The sequence below is a fragment of the Mytilus galloprovincialis genome, chromosome 8, assembly GCF_965363235.1.
Source record: "Mytilus galloprovincialis chromosome 8, xbMytGall1.hap1.1, whole genome shotgun sequence".
In the NCBI taxonomy this organism is placed as follows: domain Eukaryota; kingdom Metazoa; phylum Mollusca; class Bivalvia; order Mytilida; family Mytilidae; genus Mytilus; species Mytilus galloprovincialis.
The window spans coordinates 36,642,187-36,669,411 of NC_134845.1; the positions used below are offsets into that span (position 1 = coordinate 36,642,187).

A 27,225-nucleotide genomic window follows, 5' to 3' on the forward strand; every position below is an offset into this window, starting at 1 on the left:
AGTTAGTAACTTGTGTGCACAAGATAGTAACTCGTGCGCACAAGATAGTAACTCGCGCGCACAAGTTAGTAACTCGTGCGCGCAAGTTATGTAACTTGTGCGCACAAGATAGTAACTCGTGCGCGCAAGTTATGTAACTTGTGCGCACAAGATAGTAACTCGTGCGCGCAAGTTTGTAACTTGTGCGCACAAGTTAGTAACTTGTGCGCGCAAGTTGTAATTATTTTTTTGCGTGGCACTCCAGGGCTTCCGTAATCATCTGCAGACAAATTGAATTAAATGAGGAAAGTTACTATAGCATGTATAGGATCCAGATGTCTCTACTACGGCAAATTCTGCATTTTTCAATTTACAAAGGCACAACAACAGTGACGTCAGCCAAAATAGCACTGAATCTCGATCTGTGTTTGGTGCTATTGAAGATTGTGTAGAAATGTTATTACATTTGGTTGAGACAAATTTAATTTAAAGTTGAGAAACAACCGATTTTCCTCATTTTCATCCATAAAGAGACATTACATAAAGAAATGTAAATTTGACGCCACCCAAGTTCAAACTGTGTTTTTTGATAATTAGCATTTTGTATAAGTTTTATAACATTTGGTTGAGGAAAAGTAATGGAACGGAAACTTGTTCTAGGACGGAAGTAGAGATGATAAAAAGTAAAATCACAAAAATACTGAACTCAGAGGAAAATCTAATCGGAATGTCCATAATCACATGGCAAAATCAAATGACAAAACACATCAAAAACAAATGGACAAGAACTGTCATATTCCTGACTTGGTACAAGCATTTTCAAATGTAGAAAATGGTGGATTAAACCTGGTTTTAATTTGAATGCCCAACTCTGACACAATCTGGACATTAAATTCGTGCTGCCATTATTCGTTCTTTCTTGGATACAAGGTACGAATAGTTTTAATGTAATATATGTATTGGATAAAATACAAAGGTAACAAAGAAACAGGCCGGTAACAACCGTTGCCAGATAGTTTTTCTGCACGAGTAGTCAGGTGAAGGTCCGAGGCGATAGCCGAGGACCTTGACTTGACTACAAGTGCAGAAAAACTATTCGGTTGGTTGTTACCGGCCTCTTTCTTTTGTTACTTTTGTTTTTTATCCGACTTGTACGACGTTTCAAGAAAGTAATAATACATTTTACAAGACTAAATATTTGAGAAACTTAGATAGCCAAAAAGCAGTAAATGTAAGTTACAGTATAAACTCCTTTATTTTTTTTCATTTACCTTCACCCGTGTTCAAGAAAACAAATCAGGAATCTTATAATTTGATTAAAAAAAAAGAAAAAAAAAAGAACCATTTCAAGTAAAAGATGAATGTTGTACACATCTAAGACTTTTTAGAATGCAACTTCGTAAAAAAGTAAGTTATTAAAGAAATAATTTAGCGATAACAAGGATAACGTTTAATTTTTATGGATGAAAAGGAAAGCGGTGAATAGGGGGGGGGGGGGGGACTAATTCATTTTAAAATAAACAGGCTGTGATCTTTATTTTTGATGAAAAAATGCAGAATGTGCCTTTCACGACATCCCCCCCCCTCCATCCCCCTTAAAAAAATCGTAAAAATCGCTCATTTGTTGCCAAATACACGAATTTAACATTCAGTGGTGGGGGTTCCCGGGGGTTGGAACAACCCTTTTTTATGATTAATGCATTTAAATGGGGACATAAAGTTGCCCCCTCTCTTATTTGTCCTGGATTTGGACCTGGACCCGCCACTAATATAAATTCGATAACAATATAAATGTATCAAAAGAATGAATTTCCTACTTCATAAGTGAATGAAATGTATAAATTTATGAAAAAATGGATTTTGTCTAAATATTATATAGATTCAGGCATATACTTTAATTTTTTTTTTAAATTCATGCTCGTCTCTAGATCTGCGTGTTTGGATCGGGATTAAACACGCGTTACATTATGATCCAATCGCAGCTTAAATTACCGCCCAAAAGTTGATGACATAAGTTGAATGATTTTCTTCTAGATTTGCTGCTTATTTGGACGTGTATTACAAGAACACTTTTTGTTTATAGGATCAATCGTGCATTGGTGAGTTGATAGGGATTTTATCTTTTGATAAGATTTGATTTTTATTTATTTATTTCCTGTCTTATTTTTATTGAAATATACACGTCATTATCATCATATCTTTACTCTCAGTGTTGTCCAAAATACTATTCATGTCCATATATTGAAGAAAACATTTATTGACCAAATATTTTGCTTCATGAAGAGCCCGGGGGCGGTATGTTCTTTTTTTGGGTATATTAACTATACACATGGAAAAAAGTATTGCAACACCTTGATTTTTTAAAACTTGAAAAATCAGCCTCTTTTTTTGGATTAAATATAATAAAATATGTGTATAATATTATTGAAACATAGTTTATGATAACATTGGCATTGAAACGAACAAAAAATGTTTGAAAAAAAAAAGGATTTATATAACCACAATTTTAATACCAAAATGGAGTGTTTTTTTGTACAAAAAAATGCATTTTACAACTTTAACTGTAGTCGAACTTTACTATGTCAGACATTCCAAAATTAATCCTTAGATGACTGTTCATATCATGGTTGATCGTTATACGCCAAAGAATTAGTACTTTGTGCGCAGCCTCCATTCAAACGGATAACCGCATCTAAACGTCTTCTGTTTCCTGCCATAAATCGACTAATTTGTTGCTAAGTTAGCAGCAACCATTTCTGATGAAGGGCATTGCTTATTTCATGATGTGTTTGAATTGGGGTGTCCTTTCGCGCACTTTCCGCCCAATAGTTTCCCAAATATGCTCGATATGGTTGAAATCCGGGCTACGATCGTGCCAAGGAAGATGAACCGAATTCCATTTGAACATTGGATCTTCCTCCACGATGCTAAATTCCAACTTTGGCGAGCTCTGCACTACATTGGATACGGAAAACTGTGTGTCTGTTCGTTAGCAAAGGTCTCCGAAATGGTCTTATCGCACGATAACCAGTAGCGATGAGTCGATCTCGAACAGTTCTTGTTAAAAGGCTCCTGTATGGCCACCACTCTCTTTTTAGGATTGTCTTGTATGCAATGGGTTTCCTTCTGACCAACCTTCATTATGCTTGATTTTCCTTAGCAAATGGTATAGGGGGTCTTCATTATCTTGGAATGTCTTTAACAGCGTTTATTGCCTGATTTATTCTCAAAACGACTTATAGTGAAATGGTGATGACCAACAATACGTGCAGTTTTTACAGCGACATCCCTGCTTCCCTTATGCTGATAATCTGCCATCTTGCTGCAGTTAAGAGTTGTCAAGGACCCATTATATGGTGTCAATTACATAACTTTAAAAATTTGGTTATTTAAAGGGTTGAAAACAATGAGGATAAAAACAACTGTTTTGCTGTTTACGGGTACAGTAGCTGCATGTGCAGATAAAAAATTATCGAGTCGATATTTATTGATTAAACTCAGGTGATACTTAAATAATGTTTAACTAGTTCTATTTTACCAAATTATATCCCAAAAATATGAAAAGTGTTTTTTTTAATTTTAATTTCAATTTGGTGTTGCAATACTTTTTTCCATGTGTATATATACTTTTCAACGCTACCACCCAAATGTTTTTGCTTAAAAATTAGCAGTATTTACGGTATTCGGAAAATCAGGAATCATGCAAAACATTAATTTGTCATCTGCTTGACCATTGTTGACCATAATAATTTTTTTCTCGTAAAATTTAGGATAAAAATATCTCTTTTAGGAGAAACCATAACACCCCCCCCCCCCTTTTTGAAGTTAAATGTCTAAACCCTTAGGGAGCTACCATTTGATTTTTATGGGGGGGCTAGGATGAAAAATTTTGTCCTGCATTTTTTTTTAGTTGTAATCTCTGTCCTGCCTTTTTATTTTTCACTCTATTCGGTCCTGCTTTTTTTTTTATAGTTTATCCTGACTTTTTTGACATAAATTGTCATCCTGACTTTTTTTTTTTGCAAGTGTCTCATCCTGCCTTTTTTTTTTACTCAAAACTCCTGTCCTGCCTATTTTTTTCAAATTTCATCCTAGCCCCCCCATAAAAATCAAATGGTAGCTCCCTTAGTGTACTGATATGAATAGTATTTTACTGGAAAAAAGATATTGATGCTAACGTAAATATTTTATTCAATAAAAAGACAGGAAATAAGTCGGTGAACCAAAAAGTTCAAATCTAATTGAAAGTTAAAGTGCCCATGAACTCACTTATCAAGCACGAGTGATTCTATTCATAAAAAATGTCCGTGTAACAACTGAAAAGAGTCCGTGTATCGTCTAAAAAGAGTCCGTGTAACACCCGTTAAATGTACTGTTTTTCTATAGCTCTGCGGGGGGCAAAGTCGTACAAGTTACATATGTACTATTTACACAGTGGTCATTTTAATCCTTTTATCAATCTTATAAGGTCGGTATGAAAGTTAGTGTTGATATTGTTGTCATATATGTGTGACCTATTTACCTTTTATACACTAATCATTTGTACACATTTTTCAACCTATACACTTGAGTCAGTCTGTAACAACACCCATTTTTAAAAGGATTCATTTACTAGTAGCATTTGTTACCAGGTAAAATAGTTTATATTATATCAAAATATTTTTGACTTATTTAATTTACTGGACGATATATAAAAAAGTACTATCAATTTATTTACACTTATATTATATCAATTAAAATTATCAATGGTTATATTTTGATCTATTGATGCATTCCTTATTTATCCTTTTCTGACCATTGTATTTGTCTTGTTAAAGTTGCTATTTTGTTCGCGTATGCCATGATCAAAAACATTCTACATATTATTATAAATCGCAAAATAAAAAGTATAATTGATAAAATGTGTAAAAGTACCTCGTAAATTTTATAACACGCACAATATGTAAGAAATGGTCTTTACTTAAAACATATATATCCCTCGTCGATAGGGTGGAATTGGAATGATATAACATTTTCGCCTTGAGAGGAATCATTTAAAATTTTATTGTTTGTGATAAGGCATTACCTTGTACCTTGGCCAGAAAGGAAGTCATTTGTGCACGCTTGTTGTCAATAAGTAATATTTCAGACAAAGCCCCACTATTAGTATTGACATGAGATATATGACCATTAAAAAGCGCCCTCTTACGAGGAATTATTACTGTAGGTGTAGTGCTATATTTGCTTCATCATCTACATTAGCGAAGTCGCTTCAAAGAAGTTATCATACTTTCAAAATATCAATTTATCATACTTTCAGATCTGCTTTTCACTTCCGGTTTTTAGTGGAGTTCGTGTTGTTTCTTATTTATTTTTTATAACTGTTGATGTAAATTAATGTTCTTTGTTTTTTTTAGTTTTTGTTTACTCCTTGGTTTTGATTGTTATTGTCTTTCAAAATATCATACATTTAAAGATTAAACAAACAACATATTAATTCACGAATGCGCGTAGCGCATGAGTTAATAATCAGTGTTCTTCGGTCACGAGTTGAACACTATTCGATATTTGAAATCTTTGGCAAATGACATTTTTTTTTAGATAAAAGTAGAAAATGTAAGATGTTTATCTATTTCTGCGCATTCACAATTTGTTTATATCCGACGTAATCGATATCTTGACAACGCCTAATGTTGTATGACGTCAGATGATATAAATTAACACCTGGAGAACATGTGAAAACATGATAATGATTAATTATTATATTTTGTGCGTCTTGAATCACGAGAAGTTAATATAAGATTTGTAACATCGTCCTTGTACCTAAATATAGATGTTCCAAGACAACGTTTGTGACGTTGGTTCTTTACGTCATGTAAATTCCATTTTTTTCTTGTTATCGGATTTATTTTTCTCCTCGATTTGTTTTTCGTGGTTTTTTAGGAAATCTTATTATATATTTAACTTAAGAAAATTGGCAAAAGCAAATGATATATTTATTAAAAGAACAAGGATCAGTTTTAAATGTGATGAGTATCTTAGCAAATACAAGAAAATTGGTCAATAATAAAAAGTCATATAGATAAAAAAATTGTTGACTTTTGATTTCAATTGATACAATGAGTTATCAACCCCTGAGATATGACATTCAATCTTGGTCGTCAGCCTTGGTGAATGTTATATCTCTTGGATAGATCATTTTATCAACTGAAATCAAAAGTCAATAATTGCATAATATATACACCTTCTTCTAAAATATCATATCTTTCTTTAGAACTAAGCTTTGATTTACTGTATACATTTGTATATCCTCAGTTCTTGATGAAAGAAATCACCGATTTCGCTTTCAGATATACTGAATAGTAAGACAGACGATAAATACCAACTCAAAAATGTTGTTGAAGGAAACTGAAATGATACGAAGAGCGACGATTGAGGATTACGATGCTGTCATCTCTATTTTACCCGGGAAAGACTATGATGGCGATTACCTACCGGATTACTTTCACATGTTGATGAACAATCAATTCATCAAAGCTTATGTGTACATCCTTGATGGCAAAATAGTATGTAACTATTTAAAAATTCTAAATATATATTTGAAATTTCTTTTATTGATGATTAACCATGTACATGATGTAGTACGGATCGTTCGGTCATTAAACAAGTCCATCTAAACATTGAAATCGCTGGAGTTAATAAAATGAATAAATCAACAAATAAAAATAATAGGCAAATACAAATGCTTCACAAATGTAATAAGTTGAGTCCTATAGATATAAGATTTGTAACGATATAACTAAAATTGAGGAATCCTTATTAAGGTTCATCAGAAATAATGACATGTATATGATGTATCCCACGGGTGGAAGGGGTGTTTTTCTGCGATTTATCTACCCCTACCCTATTTATATATTAACTTTTGGGAAAATTCCTACCTATGCATATATTTAATGAGTAAAACAAAGCCCATTTATAAATTTTAAGGCAACCAAACATACCATTTGTGAACCACTTAAAATCATTCATACAGACAAGAAAAAAAAAGGAGCAGTGCACAGTTTTCACAAATATCATCATCAGAAGGTGAAAAGTTGTGAACAATTGACATATAATCTCTTTATCAATTGTTCATTGAAACATATGTCATTGTTGAAAAATATCAATAACATGTATCTTATTTGGCATTAAACAAGGGCAAGCTTTTCACGTGTCATGTTGAGTCATGTATAGAATCAACAAAGAAACCAGGTTTAAAATTGTGTTAGAAAGAAGCGCAACGGACTCAATAGCTGCTCGAATAACAGAAGTTCAAATGACATCTTTCATTAAATCCGTTGGATGTGTACTAGTTGATACTTTATTGTATGAAAATTTGTTTTATTCATAAGTTGTAAAAGGCTTTGACGAATCTTGTTTGAAGACGGGCGTCTTCTGGTACTTGATTCCATTTATTGCGCTTTGAACTTGTATCATTATCCTGTTTCGGAGTTAAATATGTTTCTTATTTTAAAACAAGTTGACACTATGCTTATATCGACATGATTTGAACTTTGATGGATAGTTGTCACATTGGCATTCATATCACATCTCCTTAGTATTTTTATATTAAATTAAATAAAACAAGCCATATATTTAAAAAGAAATGATGTTTCTATTTGAATTGTATTAACTTATGAAGCCATATTTACCCTAGCCTCTTCTAGTTTGCGTAAACACAAAATAACGGGTATTGGATTATAGAGGCGAATATTTCCGTACCAATGTTCCATGTTTGTTTTCTATATTGCTTTCTTTTAAGACTGGCTTCCAAATTGTATACCTGGTAGACGGTGGAACAACTGGGGTTATGAGAAGTGGTCGTATACGAAAAGACACACAAGGCAAAGGTGTATTGAGAAAACTTGGAGAATTCATCATGGAACAAAATACAAGCTTGACACATGTTGTATTTGCTACTGGTACAAATGTACCAACTATCTTTCAGAATATAAGAAATGGCGAATATCAGTTTGTTGCGAAAAGGGTATTATTTATATTCTATCAGTATTTAAACCATATATGGTACGATTGCCCATCAGGCACCTCTCAAGCAGACACGAAAATGACATAGAACTTTTAAAACAACTGTATGTCTCCGTACGACTTTAGTATTGAGCAAAAGAAATACCATAAACCATGCTAAAAAAATGCCCGGAAATGACAATTGAAAACTAATTCAAACGAGAAAACGAACGGGTTGACTTATGTACAAAAAAAAAAAAAAACAAAAACAAAAACAGTTATAATATACTGCTAGCGGTGTTAACCAAATTGAGACATTTTGTTATAGACAATGCCCGAATATCTTCTTTTCTCCCGATCCGTTAATATGTGTGTCAGTGGAATAATATTACAAAATATTTCTTCTGCTTGGGAAATACATATTGCATATTGCTACGATAGTAGAGGGACATTATATTTTCTGCTCTGTGCCTCCGTTTGTTCGTCTGTCCTTTTTCAAATTAAAGTTTTTGGTCGAGGTAGTTGTTGATTAAGTTGAAGTAAAATCAACTTGAAACTTAGTATACATGCTCTCTATGATATGATCTTTCTAATTTTAATGCCAAATTACAGTTTTAACCCCGATTTCACGGTCAACTAAACACAGAAAATGATAGTGCGAGTGGGGCATCCGTGTACAATGGACACAAAAGATTTTTTAAAAAGAATTTTAACTGATCGTGTTTTTTATTATAAAATTATACATGTAATTTTTCTTTTAGGTTTGTTTGTATTATCAGACTCACAAACATTTATTAATAAAACATTTACCTGAGAAAGAAACACTTGAAAGAACTGTAGTTCTGAATCAAAATGACTTAATTCAAACCATAAAAGACCAGGACTTATATTCACAGATGTTTAAAGACAACCGATTAATTATAGATACTGTTCCATACCGACCTATGGAATCGAACATTCCGCTGATACTCATGGAAAGAACAAAAGCAGTGGCGTCGTATCTTGACAACAACAAGAAAAGTATTATAACCTTTGGAAGTTACTTCAAGCTTAGCAATGGTGAACTTTTTTGTAATTTGGATATCTATGGAGAAGTAGGAAAGGCATTGGCTCGCCATATTTACATTCATATTCAACATTTTGTTGAGCACATTACGGATATATTCACTATTGAAGTTCGCTGTCACGAATCATCGCCATTTATAGATAAGGCAATGTTAGAGAATGGACTCATATTGGTACCTGTTGGTAAATTTGATCGAAAAGAACTTATATGTGTTGAAAAATCATATTATTCAAATGCTAAACAAGCCAGATTGTGAATGGTTTCTAACAACAGTCTGATTCTTCAAAGCTCATATATACAAACATCATCAATCATAGTTCAGATGATTTACTTTAATTTGTTTCTATTGGTTACCAGGTGAGCAAATAAAAAGTGCTATGGTGCTTCAGTATGCTTTAAACTCATGTTTAGATCAACTTGAATGAACAAAAAGAAAAAAAAGAAAAAAAAGAAAAAAAAAGTTTTATTGAATCCTCTCTCTTTATCAAAATGCACAAGACATTATAATAAGGTAGTTATTTCCTTGAGTTGGTCAGTTTGACTGTTTAGATGTGTCCCAAGTCTGTACTGCTGATTTTTATAATACGTTGAATCAATATTATCGGGAACATAGTTTAGTTTAATCCGCTTTGTGACACCATTTTGTTACTATTGACACACATTTGAATCACGTTTTCAAATAATTGAACTTACATATTACTTTAAGGGGTCGCATTGTCTGTTCAATATCAGATAAAATCATATTTAGTTACAATATTTCATTTAAGCTATTTAAGTTTCATCAACAAATGGAATGCTAACTAAAACATATTATAAAAGTACACAAGATTGAGCGTTAGTTTGAACGATATTAAATGTTTGCATGTTTAACTTTCATCAGTGTTTCATTTCACCAGATATTTTTTGGCACACCTTTTTTTTGACGAATGAATCACATGATATACTTAGCCTATCAATGAACAGGTGGCACTCCGTTCGAAGTACACCGATCCATTCGATTGGTATATTCTAAATTGCTGTCTGAGCTTAGATAATATATTTACAATAGACATGATCATATAAAATGACCGATCTTGACTTCCTTTTTATAAATTTCTTATATGTCAAAGTAGTTACATGTCTAAAATTGTAGTTGTGTTTGTCAACCATTGTTGTCAATCTTATGCGACTGTCATAAAAGTATGTATTAATATTATTAGTATTAAGCTCGCTATAAAACCAGATTATAGTCATCATTTCCTTCATAAAGAAATGCCTATATCAAGTTAAGAATATGAACTTTGTTTTCCATTTGTGCAAGGTAAATTAATGTCATACCGCTATTTCGGATTGTACTATCGCAGCACACAATCGGTCTAGTTTTTTGCCTAAACCTGCAAATTTGTAAACAGATGTGCAATTTTATTGGTTAGGCTGTTTATTTATATGAAGAAAACTTGCTGGTCAAATGCATTATTCAAAAATATTTAAACAAGTACCAAACATTTGTGTTTTAAAACCAATTTTTTTTCCATCTAAGCCATTGCAGGGAAAATAACTCTTTAGTAAAAACATTATACTGGACTGATACTGGACTATTTTAATTTGTACCTGTAGCAAGCAAACAAGTTAGGTAATAACATTTTTTATTTTTATTTTCTTAAAATATAGTATAAAATACATAAGTTAGTTTTCTCGTTTGAATTGTTTTACTTTTTCATTTCGGGGCATTTTATAGCTATCTATCCGGTATGGGCTTTGCTCATTGTTGAGGGCCGTACGGTGACCTATTGTTGTTAATTTCTGTGTCATTTGGTCTCTTGTGGAGAGTTGCCTCATTGGCAATCGTACCACATCTTCTTTTGTTATATATAAAACCAATCTTATCACAATTAATTTTCAATGTCAATTTCATTTTTCAAATTCCATGTCATATATTTCTTGTTATGCACAAACATGATCATTCTAAGCAAATATAGGCAGTTTTCAACGACTCTTAGCTAGAAAAAATAGCACGGTGACCCATGCTCATTCTTATATTTTTGAAAAGAGCAAAGTAAAAACTTCATTTTGGCAAAGTATAAGAAAATCAATATTTCGGGAAACATATACCGATGATCTACCTTAATGTGTTTGAGCTTTTAATTTTGCCAATTGAAAGGCATTTTCCATTTTTGAGTTTCCCATGGAATTGATATTCGTTTAATTCTACTTTTTTATACATGATTGATTAAAGCTGACTTGTGTAGGACAACCGTGTGACCAATTATTTGTCCAAAAAATGAATAACCTCATTATAATTAGTTTGAGAAGGTCAAAAAATGACAAGGTCAATAAAAAGAAACAAACAATAGAGAATCTTCTCATCTCTTAGCCATATGATTTTGTTTTGATTTTACCGTGTGTAACTAAAATACCAAACTATTTAAAAGGCAATTATTTCTTGGAAATATTTTGTAGATTTAGTTTAATTAAGTTTCCATGGGTAAATTGTTGTAGTATAATTAGAAACAATAACGCAATAGTATGCGAAAGGGACAGTCAAACTCATAACTAGAAAATAAAATATAAGCGTCTCGGGTACCATAAGATAAACAGAAAAACAACAGTACGCAAAAGACAACATAGTAAACAACATAATGAGCAACAGGAACCTCACCCAAACTGGGGATGATCTTCGATGGGAAAGGGTTGGCAAAACTTCTCAGCATGTGACACCCGTCGCAAAATTTATGATCATTGAAAGGAAAATTAACCCCATAATAATAAACAGTGTTATGAATAAAATTAAATTTAGACAGAACTTTGCATTATTATGATTCATACTAACACAGGAAGAATATGGTATTAAAGTAGCACAATTTGTCCCCATAGGAAAACATTCAGAATGTTGATACACTTTATCTACAGAACATAATATGTTTTGTTGTCAAGGCATTCATTGTAATGTACAACTTTGATTTCTGATGGCATAAGCATACATGGCATATATTCATCCCCCTTTTGGATTATGTTGAAAGATCATAGATATGAGAAGATGTGGTATGAGTGCCAATGAGACAAATCTCCGTCTAAGTCACAATTTATAAAAGTAAACCACTTTAGGTCAAAGTACGTTCTTTAACACGGAGCATTGGCTCACAACAAACAACAAGCTTCAAAGGGCCCACAAAATTTAAGAGTGCAAAACTATTCAACTGGAAAACCAACGGTCTTAACTATATAAAAAAAAAAAAAAAACGAGAAACAAGAAACACTGATGACTGTTTTTGTCTCTGTTTACTATTTGTGATATATAGAGTGAAATCAAACTACTCCGACAATATCTAACATATATTACCAATTTTATTTCAACTGATCGGGCGGAGTTTACGTTTTAATTTGGATGAGGACAGTTGATTTGAAAATGTGTGTGATTACGATGAATGCCGTTATAGTTATTACTGATTTCTAATCACCTATCAGTGACCTGAAAGGAATTTACTAAAGAATGACTGGACAATGCATTGATGAGTGTATTCTTAAACACCTATCTATAGATGGACTGGTTTATTATGAGCGAACTTGAAAACTCCGCCAAGTCAATTGAAATAAATTGAGAAATATATTCATGTTTTGCACAACTTCATATGGAGACAAAATACAAAAAAAAAAGCATTCAAGTCTACTTATATACTGTTTTGTGGATAAAAGTTAGGCAGTGTTCATATCAAATAATTGAAGCCTATATAAAATCAATACAGTGATCACTTATCAATCATTTATGAACTCGCGTGACCTATTTATAGACCTGTCATGTGTATACACTGTTCAACCTTGTCCTTTGATTTTCTGGTATAACTCATTTCAAAAGTAATATTGTCTAACCCTTCTAGAAAGGTAAACTATATAACATTATGAAAAACAATTCATTGTTTTTTTTAACTTATATAATATGTATTTGAGCACGCTTTTTTAATAACCATTTAATTAATATTTATGTTTTATTTGTTTATTTGTTTGTATATTTATTATTTTGGAAGATATATTATTCACATTTTATGTTGACTATCATATTTTTATTCAAATGATCATTTTATGTGTTTAAACTTTATTTTTCAACAGGCAATATGAAATTATGCACATTTTTTTTAAATTTTATTTTCATATATGTGTATACATAATATGCATGTATGATCAAAATATTATTGCGACATATTATTTGTGCTTAGTTAAGTTTTTAGACAGTTGCATTTGATAATTTTTTGTGATCAATAGATTTCCCTGTGAACAAAAACAGGTGAACAATAACATGTAAACCTATCATGAAATGTCCGTCATATTTAAGTGGAGGCAGTTTAAACACACTACACCTTTCCTCCCAAATAGAATCACAAAAGGATGCTTTCAGTTCTTAAATAAAAGTTCGCTTCACTTAAAAAAAAATGTTAGCACTGTTAATCTGGTCTTTTGCTATGATTATCAATTGTTGTTTGATTGTGTTCGCCTAGGCCACCTCTCACTATCAACCACAAATCCAAATAATCTGGCCGTCCCGGTAGGAAATATTGTCTGTGATTTCCCGCTGTAAACGTCCTGTTTTTACAACATGGCGAACTCTTGTCATATTTTTGCGTAAGTCGTTTGCTTCACAGTTTTCTACTAAAATTGTTTCACAATTGACACTTGAAAACAATGATAATATTGTACACCATATCCTTTATGGTGTACTACCACCAAATTATATCATGCAATATCCGGTTGCATGCGAAAAAGGGTGGAATAAAATGTTTCCCTTGAATTTGACAGTTGTAGGACATTAATCCTACGTTTAATACAAGGGGGAAAAAATCGGAGTCATAAATAATTATCTTAGGTGTTTCAAAAAAATACATTTTTTTTTATTTGGTGTTTCAAATAAATATTTTGGATACTTGAGGTTACATATATGATAACTAAAGCACGCACACAAGAAAAAGAAGTGGTGAAAATTTGATAGGTTAATTTGCAGTGATGGTTTTTATCTTATATGTCATGCAATGTTAAGTGAAATTTTATCTGTAGTAATAGACAGGATAAGACTTTATTCATGCCAAGTATTTCTCTATTTTTACATATTAAAGACTTATCGGGAAAAAACAATGGTGATATTACACTTTATTTTTTGTTTAAAAAAAAATCTAGTATTTATTGCGTACTGCTTGGCTGAATTGTTTTTAACTCTCTAATTGATTCTTTTTCACATATTGCTGTTTAACAATTAAGCTTGATGTAAAGCATTTCATCAAGTTTCCCTGTTAAATTACCACTGAATACCCAGGAATAATATTCAGTAAAATTAACTTATAAATTACATTTGTTTAATTAACACATAAAACTATTATTATAGTTGTTACAAATAGTCTTTGCTACTTCACGAAAAGTATTTTCAGATATATTCATAAAAAATATCTAGTAAACAATAATTTGTTTTCGGAAATTGATCATTCATCCGGAATGACTTTTGGGGTTCTTTTATTATCTAATCAGAAACGAATTGCGGTCAAGTGACCTCACACGACTTTTCTGTTCCTCGTGCTTGGACAATACTTTTTGAAGTGTTTCGAAAATTTGAATTATCAATTTCGATATGGTTTTGAAAGCTTGGATTAATATTACGAAAAGGTAAGTTGGAGTGTAAATATATTTTTCATAGTTGCACTTTCAATCTTTATTAAATTTGTTATTGATTTGACCCAGATAAGTACCGTGTCGTGACCTTTATCCGTTTACCTGCCAAAGTTTGTAAACGATGTACACAAATTTAGCGTACAAGTGTTGATGTACCTATATATATTGACAAAGACACACACACACACACACCTACATATACTAATATATCTGAATTACCCACATTAACATTCATAGTAATAATTATTGTACAAACAAACTTCTGCACATACAGTCATACTTGTTCAACATGATACTTTTTACACACAAATTCCTTTCCATAACTTTCACACATACTTATACCATAGGCATAGCACTTACAGATAATAACTTGCATAGTACATTTATAATAAAGAAAAAAATCACATACAATCACACATAATCTAGATAGCATCTGTTTTTTTTTACTATACATGTAGCTTAAGTTAACTATAAGATGACTTCATTATTATTCTTCAAAGTTTTTAACACCTTTGCTAATAAACTGCTGATCTCTATATTGGTCATACTATATAATTCTACAGTATTTTCTACCTCAGATTCAAAAATTCTTAATGTGTCTACTGCTTTGGTTTTTTATTAGAAACATAATGTGTTTTATAGACTGAAAAGAACATTAAGCTAAGCAGATGATTAAGGGCATAGTATCCATCGTCAAGAATTTTGTATCCTATAACCAACGATTGAAGACTTATTACATGTTCATCTATGAAGACTTTTTTAAGTCAAACTTTCATTGATTTCCAGAATGTTTTATGATATGAACATGTAATGAAAAAATGATTATAATCAAAAATTGTTTAGTGAAATTTTCCACTGAAAAAGCAGCACCTCATTTGGCAAAATATAGTGCATTAGTTTACACATAAACATTTTTATTTTATTATCTTTAAGATATTCAAAATTAAATTTAATCGAGTCTTTAAATTCATTTATTAGTCTCCCTTTGCTTAAGACTCTTTCCCATTTAAAAAATCCTACTGGTATTTCTGTTTTTGACACACTTAATACTTATTTGTATATGTTTTTAGCATTAATAGTTAGAGCATCATTACAATCTCTTAGTTTAGTTTTTGTTCGGTTGGTATGGACTTTTGTTTTGAATGATTCTTCTGATTTTAATTTGTTTGTCCATTGGTTTTGTAAAGATTAGTTTAGTTTTGTGTATTCACAAATCCAATTCCTTTTATTTCTGAATTTTGAAGTAATCATCTTTTCTGATATATTTCCTCTTTTATCTATTATGTCATTTATATATATTGGCTGAAATTTCGCATAACTCCCGGATTTGGTTTTTTTTTCTTAATCGATTGATATATATGAATTTCGACAGCAGTATACTACTGTTGCTTTTATTTAAAGAAAGAAAAAATATCGTTTAATAAATATTATTCGTCTGAAGCTTTTTTCGGGTTTTCCATTAACTGGAACTCTCAAAGCCAAATATTTGAAAGTCTAGGACCTATAAGAACTGAAACAAGACGAGTTCTGTGATAAAAGAGACATACGTGATCTCTATATAACATGTATATAAGGCAAACAAACAGTACATTTACGCTCGGCTGTTTCTGATGTAGTCGGAACCCTACGCTCTTGAAAATCTCATTTTAATAAATGAATGCATGAAATATATCATGTCAGTTCCGAAGCCCACAACTAATAACATGGCAGTTGTTTTCACGTGTAGGACTTTAAAAGCTTTACTAGTTAATAAATTCTTTTTTGTAAGACGTGTTTCCTTGCTTTTCTTGATTTATATTTGTCGGGGACGCTTAAATCCAAACATCTCAGATCTGTAAGTAGATATAGGAAGATGTGGTATGAGTGCCAATGAGACAACTCTCCATCCAAATAACAATTTACAAGTTAACCATAATATGTCAAGGTAAGGCCTTCAACACGGAGCCTTAGCTCACACCGAACAGCAAGCTATAGAGGGCACCAAAAATAGTAATGTAAAAACCATGAATGTGTTATTACTGAAACACATGCAGAGCTATATAACTAAACGGAACATAAGATTCAGTAATGTTTCTATATTTTACATCAAAAGGACGAAAGATACCAGGAACAGTCAAACTCATAGATAAAAAAAGAAAACGGCATGGCTAGAAAATAAAAAGACAAACAGACAAATGATAGTACACAAGACACAACATAGAAAACTAAAGACTAAGCAACACGAACCCACCAAAAACTGGTGGTGATCACAGGGGCTCAGGAGGGTCAGCAGATCATACTCTACATGTGGCACCCATCGTTATGGTAGCACTCCACAGTTAGAAAAAAAAATCAAAAATGAGCCACAAAATGTTTAATCATCTTCTATTCCTGAATTTCTAATACATTAACCTAACTGTTTGTGTTGTACATGTGCATGTATGTAATCAGTATATTCCATAGATTTAATTTTTAAAAGTTAAAAGAGTGAAAATTAATTCCTTTTATGTGTATCCATGGCAACATTCTGCATTTATTTACCATAAAATATTGCAAAAAGGGGGGTGGACATGTCACATATCCCCCAAAAATTTGGATCAAACTAGAATTTCAATGCCTTTGAGTGATACCTTTTTAGAAACTGTTTTCATAAATCTTCCTAATGATCAAATACAAAATGGGTGTCTTTTTCCTCATTTTTTCGTAAAATCCAATTACAAAGTTCGTGCGATAAAAAGTTGGAAAAAAAATATTACAATAATTGCCGGACCAATGTATGGTAGGGACATGCAAATACGGACTGTCATACAGAAAACAGCTTATATTACATACATTACATAATCTTGATGTTAATATAAACCCAATACAAAGGCTATTTGAATACTCAGCTATCCAAAAATGAATTTTATTTCACACTAGCTCTCATATTTGAAAAATCCACAGGGGCCAAAATGCGAAACTGCACACCTAACTGTGGAGTGCTACCTCTGGCGATATGATGGCGAGTACTTACCGTATTAGACATGTTCACAATAAGCCATACCGAAACCAAAACGAAACCGATACCGATACCGAAACCAAAAATAGTAGTGAAGTAAATGGTCAATGTTTTTTAATGTTGATTAACTTAACCTTTTTTACTCCATACTATTGTTTGAAATGTTAATACACAAGACAGAATAGAGGTGAAAGATACCAGAGGGACAGTCACTTTTATTACTTGAATTCATCAATTCACATGAAGCTATAAAAAATGTTAAATTTCAACCATTATTAAATACACTTATGCAAGTTATATACAATTTAAGATGTTGATACAATTTATCTATGTTACACATTAATCACGAAGCAGGTCCCGTCGAAGGAAAGGAGCTACACATAGTTCTACAATATGTGCAATATCTTTCCGAGCAATATATTTAAAGAGGACCAGTCCTGTAATTTTATCAATTTGCATTCGTTTTATGGAATGCCCTACATAATCTCTTCTTGCACAAAAGAGACAGATTTGCGTTGATCGCGGATTATTGCATTTAGATTGCGTAGCTACCTTACAGTATATGGTGTTGACATTGGATGTTCAGATATATATATGTTATCGCCAAGTAAGTAACAATCATGAGTCGACGTTAATATATCGTGTGGACCGGTTGCATCCATCAATCTGATAGTCATCGCGTCATTCTTTTGAACTAGGAAATTATTTTAAGCATCTTATTTTATTTGTTGCGTCTATTATGACTTGCGTTGAATAGGTAACATCACAAATATACCGAACACTGAGAGACACCCAAAACGGAAAGTCCATAATCAAATGGCTAAACAAAAAGCCCAACACACCATATTCTTGACTTGGTACATTCATTTTCTTATATAGAAAATTGTGGATTAAATCTGGTTTTATAGCTAGTTAAACCTCTCCTTGTGTGAAAGGCGCATCAAAATCTAATATATTGTGTATATGACGATGAATATAGTGTATATGCCAATGAATATAAAGTATATGAAGATGTTCTCTTTAAAACAATGCCTGGTTTTCGGTTTGGCAATGTAAGCTATGGGAGGTGCCATCAATAGATTTAACTGCTTCGTCCAATTCTGACCAATCACCTTTCATAGATTCCCATTCTTCCACCGAATACCATGTTATCATTGATCGTTTGCTTGATAAAGAATTTGCCAAATTACGTGAATAGCTTTATGAACTAAAGGTTTGCTAACATCAAGCATCAAAGCCAGTTGCGCAAATGTAAGATAATTATACTGAAATAAAAATGTTTGCCTTTTTAAGTATATGTTTTGGTTCATTTGTAAAAGGTCCTCTTTAAATATATAAGTAGGAACGATATTGCGCATATTGTAGAACTATGTACAGTTCTTTCCCTTCGACGAAACTTGCTTCTTGATATTTTTACATCATAGGTAAATTTGTACAAATCTAAATTGTATATTACTTGTATTAGCGTATTTAATACTCGTTGAATATAACTTTGCTTTTATGATAGATTCATGTAAATTGTTGAATTGAAGTATTACTATATCTGTGTATTCAAATCTCAAATAGGTAAAAGTAAAAGGGTTGTGTTAATTAAACATTATAACATTTACCATTTACCTCATTACTATGTTTGGTTTCGGTATCGGTTTCGGTTTCGGTTTCGGTTACGGTATCGGCTTATGGTGAACATGTCTATTACAAAAACGTTTCTGTTTCTGGATAGAAATTGAATAAGTTTATATTTTAGTATTATCATTATTTTGAGAACACCCTATAATGTACCGGATTATAAACCCATATCATTTTGGTCTTTTCAAATTTGTTAGATTATGTATTTTTTCAATCATTTATAACAAAAAAAGTTGAAATAATATGCATGTTGTTCTTAAAGCCTCGGTCACACCTTACCGGATAGCTCGAACGGACGCCTAACGGATAACTTTTTTTCAATCCGTTAGACGTCCGTCCATATCCGTTGCATGTCCGTTAATCGTCCGTTTTATCCGTTGCATGTCCGTTAAGCGTCCGTTTTATCCGTCGACGTCCGTTCTGTCCGGTGGAAAATTTTGAGCATGTTCAAAACTTTGAACGGACGTCTAACGGATAAAATGTCCGTTGAACGTCCGTTAGACGTCCGTTAGGCGTCCGTTTTGTACGGTACTCGTCCGTTTCGTTTCCGTTTTGTATCCGTTACGTGTCCGTTATACATCCGTTGGAGGTCTGGCAGATAAATTCACCAACGGACTTCTAACGGACGTCTAACGGATAAAACGGATGAGAAACGGACGTATAACGGACGTATAACGGACATAACGGATGATGAACGGATCTGAAACGGATAAAATTGATGCCAATTGAAAATTTCTCGTCAGAAATGCCAAAAATATTTCTTAAGGTTCATGAATTCTTATTATTCATAATCGATCTTAGAGTAAGGGCACATCTTCACAATCAATCAGCTGTTAAACTTATTCAGGTCAGACACTACCCTTTAGCGGCATTTTGAAGAACAAACAAAAACCAGTTACACAGACCTTTGACAAATAGATTTGCTTTCATTATATTGCATGTTTTTTCAGTTTTGTTTGGTAGGATTTGCATGATTTTTTATGTGATAGTCGGTTAAAAAGTTCATCAGAGCTCATGTTTTGTCTGTTATTATGTATATATATGCCGACTCGAAATAAAATCAACTTACTTAATTACTTAACTAGAACATTTTCAATATTAATGCGATTGACATGTATTATTATTGTCACCTTTAATTTTTTCGTATATCTTGTTTATCCGTTTTATCCGGTACGCTTCCGTTAGGTGTCCGTTTTATGCGGTACTCGTCCGTTGGATGTACGTTCGACATCCGTTCTGTCCGTTACGTCTCCGTTTCTCGTCCGTTGCATATCCGTTGCATGTCCGTTATGCATTCGTTAGGCGTCCGTTTTAGTTGGTCAGTACATCAACGGACGCCCAACGGATAACAATTTTGTCAACGGACAACTTTTATTTTCATCCGTTAGGCGTCCGTTCGTCTTATCCGGTAAGGTGTGACCGAGGCTTAAAACTGAGAAAAATCTCAAAAATACAAAATTGACAGCATGGTAAATTTTACACAAAAAAGCGTCAAAATATGATAAAACTTTCTTATATTAACACCTACCTATAGTTTTCTTAAGTAAAATTTATTCAGATTGGTCCACTTCATCTTTGTAGAAAGTATGAAAAAAAGTTTAATTGTGGAACTGTGATTTTTTTCAAGATTATAGCCCAAAAAAAGGTAAAAATCGATGAAAAACGGGAAAATCATCAAAATTGGGCATTTCCAAAGGGCCGTAGGAAAAAAAGAAGTGCACCACCATATGATTTTTTCTTCACCAATTGATTTGTTACAGTCTTATAAACCCAAAAATCAGGCTAAGAAAAAAAGTTTAATTGTAGAATTTTTTGTCTCCTCAGAGGTGTACATCCTTAATATAGCCTATACACAAATCAGAATTAAAGACAGATAAGATGATCAAAAACAATTATAGTATTTTTAAAAAGACACATATGTCAACAGAACAAATATCATTCGTTAGTGTCGATCTTTTAAAATCATATAATAGACAATTATTTTTTTTTTAAAGAAATATAGTTCATAACAACCTGTTCTGTTTCATCCATTATATCGTCCATGTTCATAGGTCATAAACATTATAGTTTCAAAAGAGGGGTGAAAGATACCAGAGGGACAGTCAGAGGGGCGAACAATTCCAGAGGGACAGTCAGAGTGGCGAAAGATACCAGAGGGACAGTCAAAGTGGCGAAAGATACCAAAGGGACAGTCAGAGGGACAGTCAGAGGGACAGTCAGAGGGGCGAAAGATACCAGAGGGATATTCAAAGGGGCAAAAGATACCAGAGAGACAGTCAAAGGAGCGAAAGATATCAGAGGGACAGTTAGAGGGGCGAAAGATACCAGATGGACAGTCAGAGGGGCAAGAGATAACAGAGGGACAGTCAGAGGGGCGAAAGATATAAGAGGGACAGTTAGAGGGGTGAAAGATACCAGATGGACAGTCAGAGGGGCAAGAGATACCAGAGGGACAGTCAGAGGGGCGAAAGATACAAGAGGGGCAGACAAATAACAGTACATATGACACAACATAGTAAACTAAAGACTAAGCAACACGAACCCCATGAAAACCTGGGGGTGATCTCAGGTGCTCCGAAAGGATAAGCAGATTCTGCTCCAAATGTGAAAGCCGTCGTGTGGCTAATGATATTACAAACCCGGTAAAAAGCCTAATTCGGCAGGTCAAATTCATTACAAGGGAAGGGGATTGATGTACTGAACATATTCGAAAGCATCTGTGAAACGGTCATTCCATAGCAGTCAACCAACTCGTGATGGCGTCCGTAAAATTTACGAAGGGATGATTTCAACTTCACCATTTGGAACTCTTGGTTTAATAGCCTCTGGTGAAATATTTAGGTTCAATGTAATGGTTAACTCTTTTTTTCGTCTGATATATTTTATTGACTAGTTTCTCATATGCCTAATAAGGACATATATGCCCACGTTTGTTTTGCTAAACAAAAACACATTTATGTACGTTTGTTGTGCGCATTTACTTCATATTATGTAATTTTAGTTCCGTATGTAATGGATATCATGCAATTCGATAACATTTTAATTGGTTTATTTTGCCTTTGTGAATTTTATTACAGCTGATGATAAATACACGATATATTACTTTTCCGATCACAGCTTGCACTATAATTACTAATTTAGATAATTCTACATCAGACTCACCAGTGGCGCTCATATCAAAATTGTTCTAAAGCCAACGAAGTACAAAGTTAAAGAGCATTGAGGTGCCATAATTCAAAAAAAATGAGAATGAAATTGAGGAATATGTCAAAAAGACAACAACCCGACTAAAGAGAGTTTAACAGCCAAAAGCAACCGACGGGTCTTCAACGCAGCGAGAAAATTTCACATCCCAACTACACTAAGGTACAGGGATTTCAGAAGAAAAAGAAAAGAAAAACATTAGTTTTGACGAGTAATAGCATCAAACCATCATGACGAAATTTGTATATTTTTTTAAATAGTTTGTAGTTTCCTTGTTTTACAGTCCCTTTTAAGCATATATCAAATTGACATGTATGTGCACCACTAAGACACAACTACATACCTGTATTTGATGAGATTATGTCAATAGTTATGATACAGTTTCTCTTCAAGTATTTTGTTGTCACTTTGATTCGCACATATTTACACAAATTTCAAATAGTTCTCAAAACCTTCCTTGCTTTTCGATTTAAAGTAAAGAACTCGGCACTCGATCGTAACTGAATTATTCGGAGGTCGATGTAGGTGACCAGCACATCACTTTATTGCAAATGGATGATATTCTAGACGATGCACATAACAGTACAATATATTTAAGCAATCTTCACCAACGGTTTTGGCAATAAAACTTCTGATAAGGTAATATCAGAAACAATGTAGAATTCAAAATTGGTAGTATACATGTAACTCAGAAGAGCATTAGTTAAGGAACAAAATAAACTATAAACACACTAAGATGGTATATATTCTATATACTCAAACTATTCCTTTTTCATGGATTACAGGTGAGAATAACATGCAAACTTTTGCCATTATACGTAGACTTAAACATCTACAATTAGTAAGTGGTAGCATTAGTCAGAAGAGCATTAGTAAGATGTTCATATTTTTAATAAGGGACCACAAAGACATCCAATACCCGACTTTTCCGAAAAACAAATTACTAAAATTTAATGATCTAATAATTAAATTGATTTATTGCATTAAAATACATTTAGTTGTTTATTGTGTTTCAAACGTACGTCAGCCCATTATTTACGTTTTTCCATTTACATAATTACAACCATATATTTAAACATACGAAAGAATATGCTTTGAAGCGCCTCGTGGACTTTGGTCATATATAAGCAGGTGCTCCGCCTAAATTTTCATTCCACTAGTATTTTTCAAGATTCACAACCCACCCTCCCTCCTCTTAACAAACAAAATTGCTGATGTTTTAGTTTTTTTTCCAGATTACATGGTGAACAGATCCAAATGTATTGAATGTTCCAATTAGATTGTCATGTATCATCAAAAGTGTCAGACGTTTTAATATTCATCGGCAGATCAATGCAACCTGAATATTCAAGGAATTTGCAGGAATAATAAAAAAGAGTGTCTGTCGTCATGGCATTCCGTTCAATATTGAAAATGCATTGGATGTCATCATCAGCATGATTCAACTGGCAGTGATTTATTCAAATATCGTTCATTAAGCTGTTATGGATCTGTCCAGCAGCTAGAAATTGTCATGCATTTACTGTTGGTTTTCCTTCAGTGACCAATTGTCATCAAGTTTTAACTTGTTGGCCAGTTTGTTGATGTTGGTTGTTTGTTGGTTTACATTGTTGAATATTGTTGAATAAATGCCATGATAAATAATCACCAAATTTCAAATTTAATTGTTTGTTGATTATATTGTTCATGCGAAAGAATGGAACATAAAACATCTGCAGTTGTATATTCATTGCGCACTTCGAATAGGCAATAATACATTAATACATATATTTTAAACTAACAAAATTTAACACACGCTACATATTGCCTGAATGTGATACATAAACACAAATTAAAGGAAAGCCCAAATGACATTCTTTTTTTATTATTATAATGTAGCATCATGTAAAGAGTGGTTAAACTAAAACTATTCTTGTTAGTTCTTATTATTCACATTGGAGTCAAATCGCCTCTAATTCTTCAATTAGCAGTTTTACTCTGATGCCATGTTATGCTTTATAATTAACCTATATCTTAAACATTTGAAAAGCTGTTTCGTGAAGCAAGATGCAAACATTTTAATAGTATAATATTGTAAACTATTATAGTAGACAATGTCTGCATCTTGTACAGTCGAACCTCGTTGTGTCGAACTCGAAGGGACCGGACCAAAGTATTCGACTCATCAGGGGTTCGACTCATCCGAGGTGGAGTGTGTCGTCACAAATTTTAAATGCATGAAATACGGTATGAGATTTGTGTAAACTAGATACAATGACCAGTGTGCCTTTTTTTCTATATGACACTTTATAATTGTGTATTCAATCTCCATTTTTGGTCATTCGTAATAATTAAAAACACAAGAACAGATACAAATCATGCACACGTAAAATCAATAATCTACACAAATATTTACAAAGGTCAGTCGCTATAACTTATGAAATCACTCGCGGCACGAAACAAGTTCTGAACGGTCTCTGATGAGGTCGTCTGCTTTTCATTAAATTATCATGAATTTATTATAATTGTCCTAATCCTTTTATTTATAGTAATTAATGAGTTTTAAATCTCACGATTCATTTAATTTTGGCTTGTGTCATTTTAATTCGTTTCGTTTTCAGGACCGAGAAATTACTTCGACTCATCCGAGTTTTCGACACAACCGAGTTCGACACAACGAGGTTGGACTGTAAATAAATCATATGAATATATTAAAACCCATCCTCAGTGATGCAAGTTTACTCGACAAAAAGATGGCCTAAATAAAAATACTTAATATTGGTTTCTTTGATCAAGAAACGTCACTTTAAACAAATGATAATAGCAATATTTTGTCTGTATATGAAGAAATAACATTAAAATTGTAATGCACATAAATATCTGCGTAACTGTTTATTTGAAAGGGCGTATCACAGTTTTCAAATTTGCAAATAGACAGAAACAATATTAAGGTCACTCATTATAATTTATTGCTAAAGAGAATGAAATAATGATAAAAATATTGATGACATCGCGGTCACTTGACAAAATCATGTATATGAGCTGATAGGCAAAACACTTTCAGCCACTTAAAAGACGTGTTACATCCAAAATTAAATTATATACACATAACAGAAGACGTTTCCACTCGTGCTGCTCATGTTAGTATAAACCCGGTAATAAATCTAATTCGGTAGGTTACATTCGTGATAAGGGAACGGGATTGTAGTTTCGACATACAGAACTTTTCTTCATTGTTGAATGCCGTATGATGACCTATAGCTGTTAATTTCTGTGTCATTGTGGTCTCCTGGGGAGAGAGGTCTCAGTTGAAATCATACAACATCTTTTTCTTTTTTAGACATATCCGCTGTCATCTGTGAAACGGATTTTCCGTAACGATCAACCAACTCATATGGTTCATGGTACGACCTATGACCATTAGCAAACACCTATACAGAGTAATTAGCAATACGAATGTCTAGTTTATGATATGACTTTTGACGACTGACCAAACGGCTGAATAAGCAAAACTAAATATACATCGACAGGACAAATTCAGAAGAATTCAAATGAAAAATTCATCGCCCTGATATATTTGAAAAACAAGGAAATATGACTCACAGCGACACGGGACTGAATTACAGGCTCCAGACTTAGGAAAGACACACACAGGTTATTACTTACTTACCGACTGGCACAGTGACCGATTCAATAATGAACAAAACAACTAGATATTTAATACATATTAACTTTAAATTCGTATAAAGCTTTTTGTATTTCCACAGTTCACCTAAACATGTAGTAGAATACTTACTGTATATGGTTTACACTTGATATGATATGCACAGCTGTGCAGTTGCACTGACGCTACTACAGAAGATTAATCTACTTACATATAAATTATTGTAGTTGCATTTACTTTACTTAGGTCAATCAATGTGAGTATTGAAGAAGGTATAGTGTATCAATATAATTTACATAATTAAATATGTGTGAATATGTAACCATCCTAAAATACCTTAATCTGTGTTTTCATATGACATTAAAATGTTATATAAAATGTAAGCCGTTGTAGTGGGCATTCTTTCGTGTTTACAATATGATTTTTTCGTTTCTAGGTCATTACAATTTTGCCAACTGTAATGGCTTATAATATATGGGATACATCATAACAATATGAAAATGTACCATTTGTAGTATGAAGTTACGTAAAATATAATATCCTAGAATGGAAAGATGATGCTCACTTCTTGTCTATTTAAAGATCAAAACATAAACCGGTGCGGCATAATTTCACCATGTATATGTCCCGAACTTCTAAGAATTCAAAAATACTGTAGATTAATTATTACTTGTTGGATACCTATTTCCGTAGATTTTGTTGGTACAAGTGAACCACGAAATTAAGGGATCAACGAATGACAATTTCATATAGACCGAAAATAAATTTATCTACAGTATTCTAAAGTTCTGCACTACCCTTCCAATCACTTTGGGTCTTCCTCGGAATTCAGTGTGCCCGTTACATGTACCTTTATACTAGTAACATCCCCTTATTAGTCCCTACGAAAGGAAAAATATAATGTAACATGCCCATTGCCATCTGTGACACAGGTCTACCATACTGTCAAACAACTCGTGATGGCATCATTAAAATTTTCTAAGTTAGTTTCAAATTCAACAGTTAGATTCTTGGTTCCACAGTTTCCTCATAAAACAACTTGCTTTTAACGAAAAATCATTATGCGAAATACAAGCCGTGTAATGTCATTTCAATTGGCATGTTGAATATATACTC

General features: G+C 32.7%; 1 long non-coding RNA gene across 2 annotated transcripts; it reads left to right on the forward strand.

Annotated features, from left to right (window-relative positions):
• Window positions 1-4,486: 4,486 nt before the first annotated feature.
• Window positions 4,487-9,416, forward strand: LOC143085689 (uncharacterized). 2 transcript variants are annotated; one of them, XR_012981402.1, is made up of 4 exons: window positions 4,487-4,610; window positions 6,309-6,524; window positions 7,760-7,984; window positions 8,724-9,416. It is a non-coding gene; the product is annotated as an uncharacterized LOC143085689 (long non-coding RNA). The 2 variants fall into 2 exon arrangements; XR_012981403.1 differs by having other exon boundaries at window positions 4,527-4,610; window positions 6,274-6,524.
• Window positions 9,417-27,225: the final 17,809 nt, after the last annotated feature.